At 30.7% G+C, this 23,912-nt stretch overlaps 1 protein-coding gene and 1 non-coding gene across 2 annotated transcripts in view; both read left to right on the plus strand.

The window, feature by feature from the left end:
• Positions 1 to 23,912, plus strand: part of LOC123296308 (fibropellin-1-like) — a 275,636-nt gene that overhangs the window by 30,369 nt on the left and 221,355 nt on the right. The window lies entirely within an intron of this gene.
• Positions 4,954 to 5,147, plus strand: LOC123297024. Its single transcript, XR_006535212.1, has one exon. It is a non-coding gene; the product is annotated as a U2 spliceosomal RNA (small nuclear RNA).

Below are 23,912 nucleotides of genomic sequence, written 5' to 3' on the forward strand. Positions count from 1 at the left end.
TTTTTTTCTTTTCAGTCTATAAAAAATGTTGAGGCTTTAAATCAAACATTGTTGGCATGCTCATACATACTTAAAAGGTTGAAAAATTATTTTTTTTAAATGTCTTAAAATGATTTTAATACCAGCAATTTATGCAACATTTTTCGAGAGTAGTCAACCAATCTTAAGTACTAGGCGTATTTCAGTCGCACATAGCTATTTTCAATATGATATATAAAAAAATCTTATCCTCTTAAAATTAACTTTCTGGTGTCGTTGCCAGCTCATATACCATAATGAGTAACGTCGAATAATAAATAACTAAGTACCTACATTCGAATTTAATGATTACCTCGACGGTAGTAGCTGATCATCAATTATGAAACCTTATACAACTCAGTTTATTTATTAGTTGAATACACAAATTGAAAAGGTAAATTAAATTGTTGTTTCTTATCCCTTTCTCGACTGATTTCTACTCTCTTCCCCACTGTTTCAATGAATATTTAATTTAAAGGTTTGTATATTTTATGTTTCACCTACATTATATTTCTTCGATGTCACGTATAATGGATTTAAAACTGAAATGTTTTTTTGAAATTTTATTGAAAACTATTTTAGCCTCACAATAACCACTTCAGTAGTGTTAATTATTTACATTGTAATAAACCTATTCAATGCTATTTTTGTCAGTTAACGGATGAATGTATATTTTTCTAATGCCGTATCTTAGACTGTAAACCCCAATACATAGATTTATCTCAAAATGTCGAGTTTCTTACTTAGATCCTTTATACTTGACGATGAATAGTTAGTTCTTACTACAAACTAGTAAGTTAATACGTAATAGAAACTAATTAAAATTTGTACATATTATATTCTGGCAAAATAAAATTTAATTAACCACCTATATGTATGTTAAACTATAAATGTAACATACATAAAATTCGTTGCCTATTTAATGTGTGTTCGTCATTCAATGGGCAAAACTGTCGAAGATATCGAGAAATAACTTTGTTATTTCTTCGTAATAATTCAATAATCATTTTAAGCTATGTTCATTTAATAACGAACGATCTCACTGTAAAAAGTTACTAAAATCGAAAAAAGTAAGAAACCAGTGGGGAATTACGTCCGTAGGACCCTACTTGTAAAACGTTAGAGATAGAACATATGTTTAAATGTAAAAAATGTTCCTTATCAAAAAAATAAACAACTTTTTTGAAATATTTTTTGTTTGAAATAGTTTTATAAACAACACTGTTTCCCTACGAGGGCGCTAATTAGGTGCAAATTTTATAGTATGTATTAATATGGGAATATCAGTTATGTGTGTGTATCTATTTAAAAGTGGATATCTTTTTCTATTTACGTGACGTCAAAAAACAAATGATTGCGCCAGCAATACTGTCTATACATGGTATTTCAACAATTAGTTCAGTTAGTTGTTTGTTTTCACTTGTTACTAATAGTTTTATTCAAAACAAGAAAATTTTCATTACAATATAACTGGAAATGGCAAACGATATTTTCGATATATACATTCGTAACGGTTCATAGCCTCCATTTACTGCTAGAATTATTTAAACACTACCGTGAATATAACACCGCAAATTACGTGGACCATTAATTCTGATTAGTTCTTACTAAAAGTTTTTAATTGAGTTAATCAAACTAAAGAGTTTAATTCTGATTAAATGATTCTTGTAAAATATGGAGGTTAAAATTTAGTCGTGGCTATAGTATAAAATTAAGGCTGTAGGCAAGGTCAGTAGATTAACGGAATAGCTGCAAGTTTCTACTCGAATATATAATATTTATTTCTACCTTCAGTTTAATATTACTAAAGAGTTTAACCCATATAATACATATTATAAAATTTACGCCTAATTTGCGCCCTCACGACTAAACAGTGATGTTTACGAAAAAATGTCTCAAACAAAAGTTGTTTTGTTTTTTATAAGGAATATTTTTAAGCGTTACAAACTTAGGACTAAACCTAGTATACCTTGCATATTACATATATGCATGGTATAAAAATCATAAATATTAGTTTTTGAGGGAATTTTATTAATCTTGCACGTATCTGTAATATAAAGTCTTCACCAATTATGTGCTTACTGAAGTTTATCAAACAACCAAACTGCACAAGTGAAAAGCTCGTTATTTCCACTTTGAAATCAAACGAAAATGAAACTTTTGAAACTAAAATTCTTCTTATCTTTTCTCCGCTAAACTCAGAGTGTATGACTTGTTTTACTTATTTAAGAGTTTTTGATGCTTGTAATATCCAGTTGTCGGGCTAACTGTATAGTGTTGTAACAATTTTTCTATAAATAAATATTTTTATCATACATATATGTATAAAATAAAATATTCCTTATTTTCTTACAACTTTTGTTTTGTTTTTATGAAATCAATTTTAGTAATGTCAATATCATGTCATATTTTTTCCTTGATAACATTAGTATATATGTATATATTTTTTATGAATTGATACCTTTTATCAATATTTACAGCTACACATCAAAAAATGGATATCTCCACGAAACACAAATTCCTATTTATACATTTTCAATTCATAAATGTAACAATGTCAAATGCAACAATATGCTTAAAGGTTTTAAATAATCAATTTTTGTGAAATTCAATCTTATTTAATAACAAGTAAAACAAACAATTGGCTGAGTTAATTGTTGAAATACCTTGCATAAACAGTGTTGATTACTCTGTCACATTACACATACATACATGTCATACATATATAACTGATATTATAATACATACTATACAATTTGCGCATAATTTGCACTCTCACGGGTAAACAGTGATGATTACGGACAAATGTTTCAAACAAAAGTTGTTTATTTTTTTATAAGGAACATTTTTAATATTTAAACTTTTGTTCTGTCTCTAACGGTTTACAAGATGGGTCCTACGGACCCAAGACCCAATTGACCTATCATGCTCATTTACGAACTGGCCTCACTTTTTACGTCCTGAGTACGCTGTAAAAATTTCAGCTCCCCATGTAGGAACCGCCATAGTTGAACGACGGGGCCTAGCCTGGTCCAGTACTGGGGATCCCAGCTTTGGCGCCCCGATATTGGCCCATGCTTGAGCCAAGATGAAATAATTAGCCTTGGCCGACCCAACTATTGCCCGAGCCTGGGACAAGGCTGGGTTGCCCAGCCTTGGCCGATCCAATGATTATCCAAGCCTGGGCCAACATGGGTTTGCCATAGAACGGCCAACGCAAGGGAGCCCAGTCTTGGGCCAAGACTAGGCATCCTAGCCTTGGCCAATCCAATGATTATCCAAGCCTGGGCCAACATTGGTTTGCCATAGAACGGCCAACGCAAGGGAGCCCGGTCTTCGGCCAAGACTTGGCATCCTAGCATTGGCCAATCCAATGATTATCCAAGCCTGGGCCAACATTGGTTTGCCATAGAACGGCCAACGCAAGGGAGTCCAGTCTTGGGCCAAGACTTGGCATCCTAGCCTTGGCCAATCCAATGATTATCCAAGCCTGGGCCAACATTGGTTTGCCATAGAACGGCCAACGCAAGGGAGCCCGGTCTTCGGCCAAGACTTGGCATCCTAGCATTGGCCAATCCAATGATTATCCAAGCCTGGGCCAACATTGGTTTGCCATAGAACGGCCAACGCAAGGGAGTCCAGTCTTGGGCCAAGACTTGGCATCCTAGCCTTGGCCAATCCAATGATTATCCAAGCCTGGGCCAACATTGGTTTGCCATAGAACGGCCAACGCAAGGGAGCCCAGGCTTGGGCCAAGACTTGGCATCCGAGCCTTGGCCAATCCAATGATTATCCAAGCCTGGGCCAACATTGGTTTGCCATAGAACGGCCAACGCAAGGGAGCCCAGTCTTGGGCCAAGACTTGGTATCCTAGCCTTGGCCAATCCAATGATTATCCAAGCCTGGGCCAACATTGGTTTGCCATAGAACGGCCAACGCAAGGGAGTCCAGTCTTGGGCCAAGACTTGGCATCCTAGCCTTGGCCAATCCAATGATTATCCAAGCCTGGGCCAACATTGGTTTGCCATAGAACGGCCAACGCAAGGGAGCCCAGGCTTGGGCCAAGACTTGGCATCCGAGCCTTGGCCAATCCAATGATTATCCAAGCCTGGGCCAACATTGGTTTGCCATAGAACGGCCAACGCAAGGGAGCCCAGTCTTGGGCCAAGACTTGGTATCCTAGCCTTGGCCAATCCAATGATTATCCAAGCCTGGGCCAACATTGGTTTGCCATAGAACGGCCAACGCAAGGGAGCCCAGGCTTGGGCCAAGACTTGGCATCCGAGCCTTGGCCAATCCAATGATTATCCAAGCCTGGGCCAACATTGGTTTGCCATAGAACGGCCAACGCAAGGGAGCCCAGTCTTGGGCCAAGACTTGGTATCCTAGCCTTGGCCAATCCAATGATTATCCAAGCCTGGGCCAACATTGGTTTGCCATAGAACGGCCAACGCAAGGGAGCCCAGTCTTCGGCCAAGACTAGGCATCCTAGCCTTGGCCAATCCAATGATTATCCAAGCCTGGGCCAACATTGGTTTGCCATAGAACGGCCAACGCAAGGGAGCCCAGTCTTGGGCCAAGACTAGGCATCCTAGCCTTGGCTGACAATATTCAATTATTGAAGGGAAATCGCAGAATAAATCGTCATTTTATTATTATTATTATTATTTAATTAATTACATTGATGACATAAACTCCTGAAATGGACACATTTGACATTGTAAAAATTTTAAATACCTAACAAAAATTGGCATATACAACCAAAAGGTATACAATGCGCATGTGTAATACTGTTTATGGAGTAGGTACATGTACTTACAATAACTTCCTCCTTCTCTGTCTTTTAGTCACTATCCTTTTTACAAAGTAATATTTTTTTTCAAAACCTCTCACTAGTAAGATGTTCTAGTAAGGTGTATATAAACATACAATGTTATCGCTTCTCGGCTCAATGAGTTAAACTCAACGTGCAGTATGTGTTCTTATCAACTCAATATATGGTACGCCTCGCATTGCGAGACCAGTATATTAAACTATTATTTGGAACACGGTAGATTGTTAGGAGCTTGCTCCTCTTCTACCGCGGGTTGACTCAGTATTGCGGTACAGCTGGGGTTGGCCCTGTCAAATGAATCACAAAATAGAATTCTTCATAAAATAATCTTAAAACTTAACTATGGCCTAGCCCTGCCAACCAGGCATGGGCCAGACTTAAAACTTAACTATGGCCCAGCCCTGCCAGCCAGGCATGGGCCAGACCTAAGACTAAACTATGGCCCAGCCCTGCCAACCAGGCATGGGACAAACTTAAAAATTAACTATGGCCCAGCCCTGCCAACCAGGCGTGGGCCAGACCTAAAACTTAACTATGGCCCAGCCCTGCCAACCAGGCATGGGCCAAACTTAAAAATTAACTATGGCCCAGCCCTGCCAACCAGGCGTGGGCCAGTCGAGGTAACCAGTCTTGGGCCAGCATTATCATTCCAGACTTTACCCAAGTCTGGGCCAAGTCTGGCTTACAAGTCTGGCCCAGAGTTCTGCATAGTTGGACCAAGCCTGGGCCAAGCCTGGGCCCGCCATACTTTCCTACATGGGTCGATATCTTTTTTCGTTTTTGAGTTATCGTGTCCACAGACCGACGGACGGACGGGCGGACAACCGGAAATGGACTAATTAGGTGATTTAATGAACACCTATGACAAAATTTTTTTCCTAGCATCATTATTTTTAAGCGTTACAAACTTGGGACTAAACTTAATATACTATATATATTTCATAATACATGGTATAAAAATTAGAATTAAAAAGTCCTGTAACAGAAAAAAGTCAAATCAAATTAAATGAAAATAAGCAAATTCAAAATAGATCTACTGATTTGAGATGGAATTTCGAATCATTCGCTTGACATTTTCATAAATAATAATCCATTTAAAGTCTCTCCAGAAATATAATAAAAAATAAAATTTTTTTATTAAAACAATCCCTGTGAAATAAACACTGAAATAACACATTTTTAACATTTTTTGTGGGAATTTAAACATTGAGGAATATCAAATGTATGTATATTATATTTATGTTTGAATATGAAACTATTTTAAAGTTCCAATAAACGATTAAATATTTAATATGTGGGGCTCAATGTGAATAATTAAGTGGAAGCCTATTGAAAAATAAATTGTATATTGAAAGCTTCTCAATGAAACTGCTATTCTAGCCCCGTAACTATCAAAACTATTTATCAGTTAATTGGTTCGTTATTCATAAAGTAATAGGTCCATCAAATGTTTTAAAACGTTACAGTTACTATTTATGGGATTTCAAACCTTTTTATCAAAGCTTATTTGCGCATGCAATTTTCATTTAACTATAAAAACTTTGTTTATATACCATCTTAGTTATCGAACAAGGGAATTTTTTATCTTATTCTCTGTGTTTTCATTGCGTAAAAAAATATGAGTAAGTATCAAAAAGCGGGAAGGATGTGTATCGGAGAGTTTAATATTCAAAATACAAGTGTCATTAAATTTGTGTCTTGAACACTATATTTGAGAACAAATCAGGTAATAAAATTTTGGTGCTTATTGATGTAATCTTTTCAGCAGAGGGGTTCAGATATTTACGTCCCTAAAACAAATTTCAGCTGGAAAATATTTAACTTAATTAGTTTTTTATTTTCATAATGTTTTGAAAAATAGTGTTTAATTAAATTTAAGTAAAATATTCTCTTTCATTATAGAATTGTATGGATGCATATATAATTGTATGGATTGCATTTGTGGCTTACATTGAAAATTTAATATTATTGTCTCACAAATTTAAATAAATAATTATGATAATTTACATTTGAAAAATAATATTTGTTGCAATTTGATTTCTTATTTTCACAATTTTTAATGCAATAAGTTAAATTAATTAGTGTTTTTCAATAATTTTAATTCAAACATTTTCTATAACATTAACTTATAAAGTACTGCCAATTAGTCATAACAGCCTCCTTTATAGCCAAAATTTTTCACTGGAAGCGCTGGCATCGATTTTATTGTCCCTACTATGACTACGCACACAACCAATAGGAGTATGCAAACCATTCATTCAGAATTTTAACAAACACAGAATATCGCACAAAGAACACTCATAGTTATTAGTTATAATCATTTATCATTCAATAATATTAAATTAAACCTCTGGGTAAACCCCCGACATAGAATCAGGTCTGATTGGTAATCGCTAGTCCTATACGCATAAACCGATTTTGGCTTTTTTTTAAAGAAAGATAATTTGATCGGGAGTGTTCCTACATATATTTCATGAAAATATTCTCTGCCGTTTGAAGACCATCGCCTCTTTCAAGTTTTTATCGGATAAAAAACCCTAAACTTGCACTTAAAACATCCTCTATCAAATAAAATAAAAATATCAAAAACGGCGCACGATTTTAGGAGCTACGATGTCACAAAACCGGGTCTGATCGATTTGTTTGTGGCATCGTAGCTACTAAATGGAAAATTCGATATTAATTTTAGCTTTGTTTGAAAGGTTATTTGATCGAGACATCGCTAAAATACTCTGGATCAAAACATCTTCAAGAAAAAGAGGATCAAAATCGATTCATCCATTCAACACTCCTCTTTTTAGTCGGGGGTTAAAAAATGATAACTGATCTGTTTGAAAATTATATATTTATTTAAATATAATTCGCTCAAATTATTTTAATCCATTTATTTTATTTCCAATAAATATTAATTACTATTTAAAAAATACTCATTTGAAAAATAATTTAATTGTAAAGCCATATTTAAATTTTTTTAATGTACAAAAATGGATAATCTACAATTTCTATAGAAATATTCAATTTCCATATTATGTAAGCTCATAAAAATTTTTATCGTAATTCTACTACCAGTTTTGGAAACTAAAACGCATGACGATTTTGTAAAACTATAATAGCAGTTTACGAAATTTCTATAAAATAAATTATTATTTCTTTTTGAAACAAATAAATAAAACTTTTGAGTAAAAACAACTTATTCATTACCCTTCATTTTTATTATTTTTCGTTACGCGTATTTGAACTTACACCACATTAAAACCACATAATGTATGTTTATTTAATGTTTATTTACAAAACATATTGACTGAAATATAATAAAATAATAAATGAAGCCACTGTATTTGAATACCTAAACCAATTTAATATTGTAAGTTCCAATAAATATGTAAATGAAAAAAGTATTTTAAATATTTTTTTCCCAAATAAAACCATTCTATTATTTCCGTATTGTATATGAATGTAAATCTAAGGCCATACATAATATTTTATAGTAATTTCAGAACAACTGGAAATTTGACAGGTTGTTGACATGGCCGTTACTAGGAAATTTAAGAAAAAAAAAATTAAAACTTTTAACTAAAAGAAAACCGAAAGAAACACTTTTCCAAAATAAATTAAAATGCAATAAGAAGTAAAAAAATAACGATCATATAATGTAGTTAAAATTATAGTTATTTTTGGAGTCGGTGTCACCCAAGGAAACAACTCTGACAGAACAGTTTGCTACACTAGCTTGGCTGACACTGACTCCAAAAATAACAATAATTTCTATAACTACATTAAATTAATAATTATATTATATTTTCGTTATTTCTTTACTTTTATGTGTATATTAATTTATTTTGGAAAAGTTTTTCTTTTGAAGTCAGTTTTCTTTTTGTTTAAGTTTTTTATTTTTTTATTTTGTGATTTTTAGTTAATCTAAAGTACACTAACTAATTTGTCACTAAAAAAAGAATCATCGAAATCGGTTGCCTTGATATTTTAAGACTTTTATGGTTTTCTCATGGAGACCGTTGTCAGAACTGGGCAAAAATGGGACCACACTGGAAGCACCAGCTTTCAAATACATAAAGAATCGACAAAATCTGTTCACCCAGTCGAAAGTTCTGAGGTAACATAAAAAAAATACAGTCGAATTGATAACCTCCTCCTTTTTTATTTGAAGTCGGTTACAAAAATAGCATAACTGGCCACTTGGTATATTTGTACCGGGTACAGGCTAATATGTACAAGTCATATTTCAGAGGACCTTGTATTCATAAAAAGGCATATTGAAATTAGAAGATAAATAGATTTAAAAGTTCCAAAATTATTTAGCTCGGCACTCAATAAAGCAAGGTACCTTTTTCTGTCACTTTATTCCAAGCAAAAGATTTGGTTTCGTAAATTCTGAAACAAGCAAACAAATCGATAGATATATGTATAAATATATGTAATTTCTCATGTGCTGTGTGAGTACGGGTCCCAAAAAGACTTTTTATAAATTTAACGTTGAGCAATTGTTTGTTTCAGAATTTAAAGATATATACTAATAACTTATTACCAATTGGCTTCTACTAATAGTTTGCTGAATAATAGAATATTAACTGGATCTTCTGAAATAGAAATTCAAAGCTATAAAAATTTCTATTGAGAAAAAATTTGGTAGATACGAAAGTCCCTCGCTTGGCTCTAGACCTATATGATATATAAGGAAGATATATTTTTGTACTGATTTTTATCGCTAGGGGCATGGATTTCACAAAATTGTATGTATTTGTGGTGTTAGGATTTACATGTAAATCAGGAAACTGTGAATGCTTTAAAATGTCTGATAAAGTAGCTCAGCTCACAAAAAACATATAGATAAATTTAACGATTTGAATAAAAATGTTTTTAGTGTTTGTAAAAAATAAAATTTATAGAAAAAAATCTCTATTGAATATTCATTCATTCAATCAACCTTTAAAATATGTAACGCAATACGGTAAAAAAGTGTTTTAATGACGTTCATTCCGAATAAATAGAAAACGGAAATTATACTTTCTTCTTTTTCTTTATAAAAAAAACTACACACTGTTGAATTTTATCTATATCAGGTTTTTATACCATGTATATGAAATATACATAGTATATTAAGTTTAGTCCCAAGTTTGTAACGCTTAAAAATATTGAGGCTACGAAAAAAATTTTGGTATAGGTGTTCATAGAATCATCTAATTAGTCTATTTTCGGTTGTCCGCCCGTCTGCCAACACAATAAGTCAGAATTTACAGCGCAAGTGAGGTCGAGTTCGTAAATGAGCAACATAGAGTCAAGTTCTTTATAAAAAAAAACTTTTGTTTGAAACATTTTGTCGTAAAAATCACTGTTTACCCGTGAGAGAGCAAATTGTATAGTTTGTATTATCTGGGAATATCAGCTATATATGTGTGACATGTATAGGTTCAATTGTAATGTGATAGAGTAATCAACATTGTCTATACATCGTATTTCAACAACTAACTCAGTCAATTGTTTGTTTTCACTTGTTTCTAATAGCTTTTGGGAATGAATTGAACCAAATTTATTATTGTTCCATGTTGTCTTTATCTTCTGAAAACATTTTTATAAAAGCTTATTAGGGTTTAGTTTATTACTCGATAAATGAATGATCTCCGTTCTGTTTTACAGATAAGATATTTTCGTATATCCTAGGGGAAGTGCAGTGTCAAGAATCAAAATTATTTTTTGAAAGCCTTTTGAAGTGCCATGTGTAAAGTATGTCACATTATGTGTGAACTCTGGTACAATATCATAATGTACCAAGCTTTACATTCTTATATACCTAGAATCACTCCTTAGCAATTGTATTCGTCGTTCACTTTAGGGAACAGAGTCGTATAATAATATATGAGTTTGAAACATTGAAAACCCAACGCGTTTTTCTTAAAGGCATCCACTCTCTAGGTTTTCGGCAACAGCATCAACTCGTATTTTTAATGACTTGAGGTGAATGATACATAGTTTTCACACTAAGGCTTCACTTACCTGTCCAGCAAAACCATAAAAAACAATGTTGCACATACATGTATTATCATGGTATCATTGTTACATCATGTTGTTAGATTCGTGGTACATCACGTAGCGTATTGAAAATTTTAAATTCTCAAAATTTAACCTAAGTTTTGATGCCAGAATATGGTATAACAACATTTTGTATTGAATTCGTTTTGCTTCGTGTGCCAATTTTCTCGGTGCAATAAGTTAGTATTTTTAATAAGAATTTGTTTCCATCTTTTTCTAAGTTTAATTTACGACAAAATTCACATTATATATATATATATATATATATATATATATATATATATATATATATATATATATATATATATATATATATATATGTAATTGCAATTTATAATTCTAACAAGTTCTCTCCGAAAAACAATTTAATAAACTAACTACCTTTTAAATGAAAAGTTTAAAGTACATTTTATATAAGATTAATTGTGTGAAGCTGTGTCGATACTTTAAATCAGTTCTATCTCTTTACTGCAACTAGTATAAGCTTTCATAGTGGGTGGTAGTGGCTTTATTTGTTTTTGGTTGGATTTGTGCAATATAACGTTCAAGTAAACACAATTTCGGTGTTAATATTGTGTTTCTTGTTTTATTTTTTTAACCACTGACTATTAAAGATGGAGTGTTATAAGTTTAACGGGCTATATATTTGTGCCTGTCTGTGGCACCATAACTTCTAAACAGATGACCCGATTTTGATTTTGCGTTTGTTTGAAAAAGTTATTTGATCGAGTGTTCTGAGCTTCATTTTTAGTGCGAGTTTAAGGTTCCGTACCCGAATCAACTAGAAAAGAGAAATGATTTTCAAACGCCGTGAGTAGATTTTCTTGAAACATGACTAAGAACACTCTCGGTCAAATTTCTTTTCTAACAAAAAAACAAATTCAAAATTAATTCATCTTTTGATCTTGAGGAGCTACGATACAACAAACGAATGTATCAGTTCTGAGAATTGTCAAATGGAACCAATTTTTGTATCTTTCGGATTAAAGTTAAGAAAGATAAATTTTTTAACCGAACCAAAGACAAAATTTTCCCTATTTTTTCTTCTTCCTTTTGAAAAATCAAGAAAATTACGAAATATACTTTATATTTAGAATGAGATAATGCTTGTTATATAGGAAATTTTTATCCATAAAAATGTAAAATTAGATTCATTTAAGAAACAAGTAATTTTCGAGATATCGTAAATAAATATACATCTAAACTCAAATAAGCTGGGTTTGTGTATTCTTTTAGGTACTTTTCACCATAAAAAATCAATAGAAATTAAAATTTGATAGATTTTAAGATTGAACCACAAGTGTCGAAGGTACTGACTAAGGATATTGTTCCAGAATACCATCTAGAAAGTTATTTTAATCCAAATCAGAAACATCATTTTTTTCCACGATTACCCCTTTCTGAATACGATACTATTCTGTAAATAAAAAATGTTTCAAAATTAAGTGAGACCAACAATTTTTTTTTTATTTGTAATATTTATCAGGCATGCTTTTAGTTTCTGGTACAAGAATGATTCGAGAAACATTCTATCAACAATTGCTGCTAATTAGTGGTCGGAGTCTATATATAAACAAACGTATTTATGTGTAAAATAATTTATCGCTATCCCTAAAAATTTTGTAGAAATCCATTGTGTATTTGATAAATGTATTTTAAATGATAGAATGTATAATTAATTTGAAACGAAGCAAGTATAATATTTCTATTCATAGAAGAGTCATTAAATCTTTAAATAAATTATAATTTGAAAAAATTGGATAATAATTTCAATTGTAATGTAAAATTCAAAACGTGGGTTGGTGGATATCTATCAAATTAGCTAATATAAAGAATAATGTTGACACCAGCTCACGCTTTGAATTTTACATTATAATTGAAATTAGTATCGAATTTATAGTGAAATTACGCGTGTTTTTTTTTTCAGTTTTTTATACCATCATTTATTTTTGTATCTTTCATCTCGCTAAGTTGTTAACTCTTTGGGGAGCAAAATAGGATATAAAAAAAGACTTTTTTCATGACAGAATTTCAACCTGACGACCTTCCGCGTGCGGAGCGAATACTATACAGAGACTACCAGTGTCATGTCATTAGTTATTGTCAATTTTTGAAAATAATATTATTAAAGTAATAAAGATAAGATTATCAATATTGGTGATTGAGGTAAAGATCCTAGGAACATTTTTGAATTGCATTTCCCTATGTAGGGATTTTATTATGGCTATAATTTAACATATCTATATGTGTTAATTGTAATAATGAAATCATTATCGGTATCGTTTTTAAAATAATAGTTTATATAATCGATGTATCTATTACTACAAAGTATAAACTATATTGATACATTATAGACGTCTATATACAAACACATTCATACATCTCCTATATACCAAAGAGATTTCCGTTATGATTGTCCTAAGTTATGACAATTTGTATGAAGAATACCAGTCAATTATAGCCCGCAGCTTCGCAAGGAGGCATATATAAGAAGACAAAAATTTTTCGAATACTCGACCGCATAAAATTAAAATTTTCGATGACCTGATTGATTGATGTTGATGTTGTGTTTACTAAAATAACTGAAAAAAGAGAAGAAAGACTTTTTCTAATCTTAGAAAAAACCATAGCGAAACGTGGTCGGGTTTAGCTAGATTGTTAATAATTTTAATTTTCAAAATATGGCATTTTAACTATTCATAATATAATTCATTAGAAATTCCCAAAAAACACAGTTATTCCAACGTTTTAATTTGTCACTTTTGTCGCCATTCCCCTGCCTATCATTTTACTTTAACTATGTGACGAATCAATTGATTCTCTCTAAACAATAATTTGAAATTTTTATCCAAAATTTCTAGACAATTCGAGGTTACGACAACTGAACAAATCATTTTTTATTACTCATTTTTATTTGAAAAAAGTTTAATAATATGCATGTGTTGAATATCAATGTAATGTTACATGATCATTTCTGTGGTATTCAGCGTAGTTCCAATGACCTTAAGGCTGGTATCATGAACAGGGTGACCCATGACTCGATGGCAATAGTTTAAGAGGGCATTTTCAGTCGAAAGTGCCTTATATACTTTTGTCCAAAACCCAATAGGTAAGGAGATGTATGAACTATTTTTAACCAATAAAGTAAGGATGTTGTTGAGTAAAATAGTATAATTTTTTATTAGTTAAGTTTTTGTATTGATTGCTATTACAAATTAATAATTAAAGTTTTGATTCAAAGTGTCCCGACGCCGGCCTGCAAGGTCACCATATATGGCTAGGAATACCTAGCTCCTCTTGACTGTTATTCATGAGGACATATGAAAATTGTAGTATAAATAAACCATAAACTAGAGACCAGCTTATTCAAAATATTATAGCTGCAATATTATTAATTCATGTGAGACAACCGAAATACTCTTCAGAGAGTCGTCCTCAATTATTACAAGAGCAGTAATGTGTTGTCAGGTAGCGGGGGGACATTTTTAACAAAACACTAATTATATTTGTATAAGCAATTCTAAATTTTTTAATTAATTAACATCATACTACTTCCGTTATCGATTTCTTTGCTTTATTGCTTAAATTTCATGATTTACATAACTACTTAACTATTGTATTATGGACAAGAGTATATACAGCACTTTTGACTTTAAACTTGTCACTGACATCCTGTATATGCATAAAATAGGAAATTTTTTATCCTTTATTTAAGTTTATAATTTAGACACTCTTAATGCAAGCCCTTTTACATACATAACACCAATAATCAAATTTATATTAATAGCTTCTAGTTAACGTGGTTGGTTGTGTAATCGAGAACCTTGTGATAATGTTTAAAGCTTTCATTACAATTTATTGAAAACCATTGATAAATGGTGGTCGTTATACAGATACCAAACGAACTAACGTAGAGTTTTAACGAATACTGTACTATAATATAATACATTCACTATATATCTATAACATAGTAGTTCGTTAATTTAATGATAGTCAACGATGATAGTAGACCGAGGCATTTTATTGATGATTGTAATACTTTCTAATTCTCTATTTTAATACATAAATTTACCGAGAAGACAATAAATAAATATGTTTAGTTGGGAGATTATTAACTGTCATTTAATGTTATTTGATATTTTTGTATTTGTTCATACTATTTGTAATAAAATTATTGTGCTGCGTCAATTTAATTATTAACGAATTTAAGTGATTTCTGGAAGTCATCTCAGATTATTAGATGATATTTATAGAGCCCATTAAGTATTTATTTATAATTATGTATTTTTCCAAAAAATAGCCCATAAAAATACTCGATGTAAATAATCTATCAAAACAGTATTTCAACCATAGTTTTTACGAAAATCAGCTGAATTGGTTTAAACTTTTTTTGTAAAACATTGAAATTGGTTTCTTTCTCCATCGAGTTCTCCGTTTTAAAAAAACCTAATCTGCCAGCATTCTCGTTGTCTTTGCTTATTCGTTGTCAATACTTTGTCACGCAAATGGGAAAAAATTCAAGTTTTGGGACATTTTTTATCTTCTCGATAATTTATTCAGATAAAATCATCAGTCAGTCATGTGTCACTTCAGAAAATATATATAAAAATTAAGATTTAAACGAACAGAAAAATACCTTATAATAATTTCACTGAACCTGGCTTTTTGGCTTACGGCTTATTTCTGAATCATATAGTTCGATATCACTCGAGCCTCTTTAAATTCAAGGGAAGTGATTCAATAAAGAGTGATCCTCATTTTATGTGCAAATGTGTAATAGTACCAGATCCCACAAAATTATCCACCAAAAATTTCCGAACAATTTAGTTGTTTATCCGTAATTATGCGAATAAAAAAAAAAAACAAAATAAAAAGCATTAAAAATATATGATAAATAATATAACTGAGTTTGTTCGCCGTGTATCTAATAAAAACATATCCCTGTTTTTCTAAAGCTCTCAACTCTTTCATTTCATTTCAAATAGGAACGTATAAAGTAAAATGTGAGTATTATTTATATAATTATTATCTTTAAGTGCATTTTATGTGTTACATTTATATTACAATTCTTGTAAATCATAAAATTTTAAAATTACGACTTTTTAAAATAAATGATAAACATATATACATAATATAGCTATAAACATTATTTTAAAGTTTAAATATACCTTTGGGTCTTTCAAACAATTCGACAAATTTCTTTTTCTTGTAGTTAGAGAAACAAACATTTTATAATCTTTCTTCAAACAAAATGAATTTGAAATTTTGTGTGTCGTGTGATTTACTAAAATATTTCGTGTAAGTCATTTAAAAAATGAATATCAAATTTTTTGGCTTGGAATTCTTCTCTTGATAATAATTTTACAAAATGCATTTTAAAGCGTTGAAATATAATTTCCATAATAGTGGTCCCGAATTTTTATAACACCTTCAGCAAATAGAAGTAATTCTGGCAGAAAAAATTGTTTTACTTCCTGCTCATTCAAAACATATTCAAAATTTGATCGTTTCTATCCCAGATTAAATGAAAAGTATACTAGTTTTGACTAGAGAAAATTTGAAGTTTCCGTGTAGTTGCGCCTTTGACAGGATTTTACATCAGAAGCGATTGGCATACTTTTGTAAGGGGAAAAAGGGTTGAAAAAGGTACCTGATTTTTTATGAGGAAACAAGATGTTTTCGCATCCAAGCAGTTTCTACCAAGGCAGTATACAAGAATCCATCGTTAGTGCTAAAAAAAATCTATGAATTGCCAAGTAAGATTGAAGGCCCAAAATATAGCCAATCTTTTAAACATTTTTTACACTTTCAGAGACCGAACTAAACAAATGAAAGCTATCATATGTGTCATTATCTAAAGGTAATATACCTATATTAAGTTAGCGGATCACTTTTCGAATTTCCCATTTTTATTGTACTGGGAATTTGCCGCTTTTTATTCGTAAATTATTCGTGAAATTTTTCGCTCAATCACTCTTTGAAAAAATAGAGGTGGTCCGCTAACTTAATATTAAGTTAGCGGGCCACTTTTCAAATTTTTCAAGTTTTTTGGATCGGATATTTGCCCTCATTTTTTAAACATACTTAAAAAAATGGGGACAAATACCCGAGCGAAAAAATAAAAAAATTCACGAATATTTCACAAATAGAAAACGGTAAATTCCCAGTATGGAAAAGTCGGAAAATTCGAAAAGTGGTGCGCTAATTTATTATAGGCAGGTAATATTTCTTTTCAAAGGTGGAAAAAACTATCGTAAAAACTATGTGTTGTCGTTCTATCGCGGATATCAAGTAAATCGGTTATTTTCAACGATATATTTATATTATTTATCATTTACAGAAAAACTGGTTTGAAAGAAATTAATTTTAATAAAGCCTTTCGAAAATTATATGTGTTATTTTGAAAATAATTTCTTGGTGAAATTGAATCAACTATACTCTAAATAAAATCATGTTCTATTAAAGGAACAAGACACGATATTCTTATTTGCAACTTCCATACTGCACTATAATATTTTAAAAATTATTATTTCAACTATTCTTCGAGTACCTACACCAAGTGGACACTTATTTGTACATTAAGATGTCAAGAGAAATTGATATAGTACTTACTAACTAGCAATAGCTCAAGTCAAAAAGTACATACATAGATAGATGGTATTTTCTTAAGTTTTCTGGTTGGTTATTTCTGTTGAAGTAGAACTCAAATTAAATACTCAACTTGATGATTAAGAGTGTCATTTAATTTCATAGCATTTAGTTATAGAAAAACGAAGAAAATTTTCAGATGTCAGATTAAATTTAATTATTATTTTTTAAATATATATATTTTTATAATTTAAAGCTCATGTGCTATTCCAATCTAGGAGCTATATTGCTGTACAGTTTCATTAAAACAAAGCGTAACAAACAAACAAACATCCTTACTTTCACATTTATAATAATTTAAAACATAAAATTATTTCATTTTTAACACGCTTTTATGAGCTTGACCTGACCTGTATATATGTATATATGGATGAATGAAACGGAGCCTTTCAACATAATTTCCCTCAACTATTGGACGTCTAATTGATGTAAAAATTAACACTCGTATCAAGGACTGCAATATAATAATTTGATAAATTCATATATATATATATATATATATATATAATAATTTGATAAATTCATATATATATATATATATATGAATTTATCAAATTATTATATTGCAGTCCTTGATACGAGTGTTAATTTTTACATCAATTAGACGTCCAATAGTTGAGGGAAATTATGTTGAAAGGCTCCGTTTCATTCATCCATATATACATATATACAGGTCAGGTCAAGCTCATAAAAGCGTGTTAAAAATGAAATAATTTTATGTTTTAAATTTCAATGGAAATCACTTATTTGGGAAATAATGATCCAAAAATAACGAAAATCGGGTATATTGGAACGTAAAATATTTGTTTATTTCAAGATATTCAAAAAATGGTTACTAATTTTCTTCGAAAGCTAGTGGTTTCTTTCTTCCTTATAATTACCTCCTCTGCATCATCATACAATTTTTCATTCCACCTATAGCTAATTAAAGCCACTTTTTGGATAAAAGTCACTTAAAAACACAGTAGGGAATAAATTAATTTTCGATGTATATTTCGATGTATACTAAGAAATAAACTTGGTATAAATAAACCACACCTGGGGCGTTAAAATAAATATAAATTTAAAAAGTAGGTACTACTCAAAGCCCAACGTCAGTTTCCTTCTTTAAGGACGGTATAAAAGTCAGCTTTTATAATGTAAACAAACAAAAAATATAAATTAAAACAAAATAAATATAAAAAATACATTTATCTGGAATTTTCCCCCAAAAAAACAAACCGGCTCACTTATTATCTGTTGTTAAAAATAAACGAAGGAATTTAAAAAACGTTATACGTATACGCAACAAGAAACACATAATAAATTCAACGATAATCATGAAAGTCAAGCAAAAAAATTATGTAGCGTACGTCATACAACTTCCATGCACATGCTATCACAATCAGTTTTATAATTACTAATATTCACCATGTGATAAAGCAATACAGAGTGATTTTAGGTCAGAAAATAAAGTTATCAATTTTAATCGATGAGATTAATTTTGAAGTTTAACGAACTAATACATAGTTAACGAATTTCAGATTTAAATTTAATATCACGCATGTTGGGTTTTTTTCTCGTTTTCGTAAAGAAAAAAATGAAAGGTTTATGTATTCAAATGTTGACCCTGAAATACATTCGCCATGGAAACTGATACACAGCTTCTATTTTCTACCACCAGGCAGTGCTAGAATCAGTTCCCATGGCGAATAATAAACTTAATTAATGTAACTCAAAGTAATTTATTATACAGAATTATGATTTAAAACGTCACAAAAAGAAGACAACTTTGAATTGTGAAGTATTACTATAGAAACCCAAATATGTTGCAGCAAAGGTCAATGCTATTGATCTTTCGTGGTCTAACGAAACTGGGCCCTTGAATCTGACTATTATGTCTATTATGAGTGTCTTAGGATGGGGCACACGTATTCATATTATCTACAGTCACTAAACGTCATGGGTCATTTATAGCTGTTAAACTAAATCTTCATTTTAAAATCAGATATTTTTCTGCGACAACTTTATGTCATTTCTGGCGTTCTCAATAGCATTACAATTTCCTAGAATGCCCTTTTAGTTCAGAATCCATTTCAGATTTACATTGATTGATATGATGATACTTGCTTGACTTTTTGTGGGGATAGTAATTGCAAACATTTACAAACTCATTTCGTGCCCATGATATTTGACCGGTAGCAATATCAGTCGAAAATTTAACATCGAAAATTTCTAACCTCTTTGTTAGTACCGAATATAGAGGAAAAAGAGGTAATGATGAAGGAGAGATCATCTTATATTTTTGTTCTCTTTTAATACCTATTTCTTTTGTGTTGTTTTTTTTTATATTCTCTTCTTTTTCGTAAATTATAATTTATGTAGATTATGTTTTTATGTAAAAAAAAGTTAGGTATGTGTAAATTATAAACTGTATTTAATAAAATAATAAAATACTGCAACAAGACTCTCACTCAACTCAGTACGGTAATTAATTTTTATTATGTTAGTGTCGAATGAACGGATACTTTAAAATGGGCTTGTATTTTTTTTTTTTATTATATTGCGAACCAAACTCATTATTATAATACGGTTCATCAATATTTTTATGTCCAATAAATAATTATTATTACGTTCCGTTAATTTGTTAGCAATAAATTTAGTACAATTTACTCCTTAAAAACACTTAAGGACTTTAAAGCAGGCCTGGGCAAACGTGGCTAAGAGAAGTCCTTCATACTTCTGTATCTAAAATATGAGTAAGACAGTGATAGCCTAACCAGTGTAAATTTAAACTAACCTAAATTTAATTGTTTTCTCTTAGACCAGATGTGTTTGTGCCAAGTTAGCCTTCTGTCTAAGTGAATTCCCAAGTATTTCACTTCGTCTGCATTGTTAATTTTTACAGCCGGACAAGTTTCTCTTCTTAAAGAGAACGTTACAATGTTATTGCATTTAATTGTAAGAAAACACGCTAGCTACAAAAAAATGATTTAGCCAAAAGTTGTCAGGGCAATAGAGGACATTCGTCTGTGTCCGTGACAAAAAAAAAAATTTATTATTAGTGTATGAATACAAGTTTTTTTCTTTGATCTAAAAATTTTTCGAACTTGCGTTCATTCTCAAGAGATACAATTTAAAAAATTTACAAATTTTCGAAAAAAATATATGAAGCTTTGCTTGATTATAATTATATGAACTTGTTTCATAAAATATGCTTGATCTTTATTATATGAAATTTAATTCTGCATTTATGAATTTGATTTCTTGGAATTATTTCTTCAAAAAAAGTTTAAATTAATTAAATTTGATACTACAATTAATTAAATTTAATACTAAATAAAGAATTTTTAAATAAATGTTTATTATCGAAAATATTTACAACAAATTCTTAATAAATTTAATACTTAGATACTATAAATAAGAAACAAAATTATCAAACAAATTTAAAATATTTGATTAAAATTATGAAATAAGAGGGGAAATTTTTTTCGTTAGATATGTTCTATCTAGAACAGAACCTTTATTTACCACAAATTTATTGTTTTTTGGTTAAACTACATATAATTCAAACTGTAAAAGCCTTTAAGCTGACTGAGTAGAACTGGCCATGGGTTGGTAAACTCTGAGATCTAAACCATTTCACCACCTCTACACTCAAACCATTCATTAGATGTGTATTTTATGGTTTGTGCTGCATATTCAACTTTTACTCTGAAATGTTTCAATTCAAAAGCATCTTTTAGAATACATACAAATATATATAGTAAATAATATTGTATGTCCACTCTTAGAATACCCCATTTTCACACACATATATTACGAAAATTCTGAGTTCATATCCGTGAAAATATTTTATATTGTACAGAGACCTTGTTAAATATTGCAATAGAGAGAAAATTTTTTACTGCTCTTGTTTTTTGGCTACTTAAAGTATATCAAATAACACAAATCTGGAAACGCCGAAAAAAAAAATTGTAATTTCCTTGGCCACTTGTCGAATTTCTTCTACGTTCTCTCCCCCCATCGCAATTGTATGTAACCATTTTGCTATTCACTTAAAAACAATTTCATGGTTCTCAAATCTAGCCTTGTGTGCCAATCTTCACATGTCGTTGATAGCTCCTGTAACAGTTGTGGTGAGCTCAAATTTCCAAAATTTCAGCGTATTTGCCTTCTGCCTAATGCGTAATGATAATATTTTTGAAATGCCTCCCATAATATTGTGGCCATATCTAGTCTGCAGTGCCACAATTATTTTCCTCTTTCCAGTTAATGTTGGCCTATTTTAAGAAACTTGATCAGCATATTGTCAGTATTGCCTAATGCCCACTGCTAGGCCTTTTACAGTAGTTTATTTGTTCGAGGTTTATTTGCTATTACTTTTCGAAGGTTTTCTAAGGTTATTTTGGCTATAACAAGAAAGATTTTAGTTTTTAGGTACTAAAACATTGCAGGTTTATTAAACCCCAAACCCCGAAGTGTGTGTGTGTGTGTGTGTGTGTCCGTTTGTTTTTTTTGCCTGTGGCATCGTAGCGCCTAAACGGATGAACCGGTTTTGATTTTTTATTAGTTTCGTTTGAAAAGTACATTCATGGAGAGTGTTCCTAGATATGTTTCAAGTGCGAGTTTAGGATTCCGCACCCGAAATTTGTCGGGGTTTTTAATATTTTGTAAATTTAACTTGTTGATATGCTACTCTTTAGAAAAGCTAAAAAAAATCATCCCGTAAAGGCTTATAGAATTGTTATTTCTGTAGAATAAGTTACACATTGTTTTGAGTTCGTAAAATGAAATATTATTAAAGTAGTCTCTAGATTTTATTTTTGGACGTATTTTAACTATTTTTGTGTGAAACTTTCAGAAGTCCCAACCTATGGGATTGGTAAAAAATAAAACTATTTCACAAGAGAATTCCATTTTCAATGTTCCATACACTCACTATAGTCTAAAGGCTATCCTTACAAATAAAACATGTTTTTCCATTTCACTTCATACCCAATTCTATTCCTCTTCGCCACACTTCATGTGCTTTTCATCATAAGTAGTTGTTGTATTTATGTATAAACAACGGTTGTTTGTTGTTTATTTATGAGTTTTGTTATTTTATTGTTTACGTAAATAAACTATATAGGAAAAGTGGTTTTTGTGTGGGATTTATTTGCGAAAAAAAAAATGAATATTATTTTATGGACTTTTGTTTCTGTTGATATCTCTACAACTGAGTGTAGGTAGGTGTTGGGGATGAGTTTGTATCAAGGTTTGTAACCAAAATATGTGCCCTTGTTTTTTGTTTTATTTTATGTTATATAATATGATGTTCTAATATTTAAGAGTAAGTATTTAGTTTTTGAGTTGACACAAATTACAGAGTGTATCAACAGTTGATTTTCAACAATTAACAAATCATTTGTTTTTCTCTGGACTTCCTCGCCATCAGTTTCTTGATAAGCTTTCCATAGAGCTTACGATCGTTAACCATTAAGTTGAGCAAATTTTCGCCAACCAATTAAAAATACACCTCACCGCATCAAAAACCCTTTCTTTTTCTTTTTGTCAGCTAAGTTTAAAGAAGAAAATCAGAATGTTACGATCGGTCGTTTAAAAGGCACAAGCTAATCTGTAACGTTAATTCTGATGCCTGGAAATCAAAAAATTTCCCAAGCCTTGTAAAAGAAAACTCTCTGCCATAGAACATATGAAACACATAAACAAAGTCTCATGGGTAATATATTAGGCTGCGGGCTATGTTTCACTACGCCTTGGAAAATAATTTTTTTATTTTCCTGAGTTTTTTAATACATAAAACATTGTATTTAAGCTATAAGCTCGTTGTATATATCTGATTTTTCAATTTTGACTTGATTTTGTCATTTCCACTGGATAGATTTCATTTAAAATGAGGTAGCTTGGAAAAAATGACCAGGACATAATGAGATGATATTTCTTACGAAAAAGAATTTTTAATAAAATGCGATTTAAAAGAGATTCAGTTCAATGAGAAGTAGAGAAAGTTGCAAAGAAGCATTTTAAGAGGTGTACAAAAATAATTAATTTTTATGGAAAATAAACCGAAATAATCATCTCTATAGCCGATCCACTATAATTTGTACTACTTTTGGCACGCAATTTATTCTCTTAGAATTGCAAAATATAATTTCGTGAACATTCTGTATAAAATATAAATAATTTTTTTTTCGGTACATCTTTTGTAGTATCATTTGTGTTTTTTTTCAAAATCTTTTGAATAGCTTTTGTATTGTTTTAAATAATTAAGACCATTGAAAAGGATAATAATGAATCATAAATGTTAATTAATATGTGGAACAAAAAAAAAAAAAAAAAAAAACTGAATTATGATTGTTTACAATTTTCTTTACATTAATTT

This window comes from Chrysoperla carnea, chromosome 3, assembly GCF_905475395.1.
Source record: "Chrysoperla carnea chromosome 3, inChrCarn1.1, whole genome shotgun sequence".
NCBI lineage: Eukaryota > Metazoa > Arthropoda > Insecta > Neuroptera > Chrysopidae > Chrysoperla > Chrysoperla carnea.